The sequence below is a fragment of the Alexandromys fortis genome, unplaced genomic scaffold, assembly GCF_014885135.2.
Source record: "Alexandromys fortis isolate MF-2015 unplaced genomic scaffold, M_Fortis_MF-2015_v1.1 scaffold_90, whole genome shotgun sequence".
In the NCBI taxonomy this organism is placed as follows: domain Eukaryota; kingdom Metazoa; phylum Chordata; class Mammalia; order Rodentia; family Cricetidae; genus Alexandromys; species Alexandromys fortis.
In genome coordinates this window covers 4,966,185-4,968,684 of record NW_026067985.1, presented here as the reverse complement: position 1 = coordinate 4,968,684, position 2,500 = coordinate 4,966,185, and the positions used below count along the sequence as shown (strand labels likewise).

At 47.7% G+C, this 2,500-nt stretch overlaps 1 protein-coding gene across 11 annotated transcripts in view; it reads left to right on the top strand.

The window, feature by feature from the left end:
- Cit (citron rho-interacting serine/threonine kinase) overlaps positions 1-2,500 on the top strand; it is a 175,807-nt gene that overhangs the window by 44,128 nt on the left and 129,179 nt on the right. The window lies entirely within an intron of this gene.

Below are 2,500 nucleotides of genomic sequence, written 5' to 3'. Positions count from 1 at the left end.
CCTTCCTCCCTTTTTTCTTTCTTTCCTTTTCTTCCTAAAATACAGCAGACATTCCCACCCCTGTTCTTTGGTCTCTTGCTGCCCCGGTTTTAATTTCTCTGTCAGTAGAATGAGGGCTGCGCTAAAGCTGAGGAGTCTCTGTCAGGCGGCACCCTTTGTGGGCCCCCGGGATGCCTAGGTCACTTTGATTATCTCACCCAGACTGAGTGCTGAGTTTCGGTCAGAGCAGAGTGCAAACGTGTGAGGAGGCTTATGATCACACGTAAGACCCACTGCTTGGAGGCCAGCGACTGATCGAAACCCGGTGATCTTTAAAAACCTTTGTGAATCGCTAATAAGCACGGGGGTTGAAGTCGCGTCCATCGAGAGCACACGAGAGGCAGTTTTGCTTTCGTAGCTTTCCAGCATGGCCACAGATAAGGACAATCTGTAAAGATGTTTATACATTTATACCAGATGAGAATAGTTGCAGGGTTATTATCTGACTCTCTTTGATCACTAGTTGAGAAATAAGGTGTTGACATTTTATACCCTTTGATTTGGTTATCCTAATAAACTAAGCTCGGTCGGGTTTAGCTCATTGGATGTGAACAAGTGACGGGAAACAAAGAGGGCAGAATATTCTAGAACATACCATGTGACAATAAAATAGGCCCTAACTGCAACAAATGATGTTCATCTAACAACTGTGTGCTTCCTGTGCTTGCAAGGGAAGTCGGCGTCCAGTCGGCAAGACCCACACTGATGCCATCAAGGCCTGGATTCAAGGATAGGTCACCTTGTGCCTGTCTAGACTCAGTGTTGGCCTCTGTGCTCCACTGTTGCCTCTGGCACAGGCTGCCTGGGGTTTCTCCTGCGCCGTGACTTCTGAGTATTCTCAGTGTCAGGAGTGCCAGCACCATGCTGTTCTGGGTTCTGGGCCTGCGGAGAAGAAGTGGGGGTTTACAGGGATGGTTTCAGTATTTCTGTACTGTATGTACATGTATGTATGTGTGTCTGTAAATACATGAGAGAAAGAACATGAAAGCTATAGGAATATTCTGATATTCTTTATATATACATGGGGGAAAGAGGAATGGAATCAATATAGGAATATCTTATATGTTCTATATATACACATGTACATACTTAAGTCAAGAATAAAAACTAGGGAATGGGAGAATTACTGGAAAATCTCATTTCTTGGGTAGGAGGAGGGACAAGCTTTAAGTCATAGCTGAAAGGGCTTCATCTGACCCCATCACTGTGGAGGGCGGCCTTGTAGTGCCCGGCTCAAAGCAGCCCCCTTCCTCTCAAATCAAAGCAAACTTGCCATCCCTCTCCTCCTGCTTGCCCCCTCGGTCCTCCTCTTCAGTGGAAAATGGAACCCTTATACCACCACGCCCAGCCTAAATCTGCTTCCTTGATAAAAAGTCCAGCCTAAAGGGGGTGTGTCCATGTCTTCCTGGTTTTTGGGTTTCGTTGGGGGCATCTTTTGATTCTTTAACGATGAGGTTTTTTGTTTTTCCCTGCACCATCTAACCGCTGACCACGAGAAGGCCGTAGATGCTGTCTGAAGTCAGGCCTCTCTGCTTTGCCGGGCAGGAGCATAGACATGACTCTTCACACATTCACTTTTCGTGCTCAGGAAAACTTGAAAACCAGTTTTGAAGATCAAACGGGTTGCTGACTTGCTGAGCCCCCTAGTAAGTAAGGGTCAGGAAGTCCAATTCTTTGATCAGCATCATTCCAAGAAACAAAGGCATTAAATCCTAAAACAGGAATCCTTAGGCGACAGGCCGGTCCCTGGAACAGAATGTGTTTGGCTCTGTTGGAAGGCTTCCTGCAGTGTCCTGCTCTGCCTTTGCCAAGGGCAGTGCTCGGGCGGGCACTGGCGGGCTGGAGGGACCTGGTTTCCGAGCGGTGAGGGGGCCATAGGAGCAAATGAGAAAGGTGAACTTATTAACATGCAGCCTGTTTGGGACCTGCTCCTCACACTGCCCTGCAGGTGGGCTGAAGGAGGAGATGGATCTTACGGCCATTTTCCATTTTTTCCAGACTTGAGATGTAGCTGGCTTCATGCTGTTCCTGTGTTGCCATGTAGCCTCCAGTTTCTCATTAAGAGATTGATCTTATATCATAGATCCATGTTTAGATTGTTCTTCCTCTCTCTCTGCATGTGTGATGTATGTGAGTGTGCTTGCCTAGGTGTGTGCTTGGATATGGGGGTCAGAGGTCAAAACGGGGCCTCCCTCTACTTCCCTCCACTTTATAGTTTGAAGCAGGGTCTCTCACTGAACCTGGGGCTCACCAACTTGACTAGCCTGGCTAGCGGCAAGCCCTTAGGGTCCCCCAGATGAGCCTTTCCATTGCTGGGTTTATAGTTGTTTATGTGGGTTTGGGGATTTGAACTGGGGTCTTCATGCTTGCTCAGCAGGGACTTCACTGACTGAGTCTTTTCCCCAGCCCAACTTTGCCATTTGTGTGTGTGTGTGTGTATGTATGTATACACACACACACA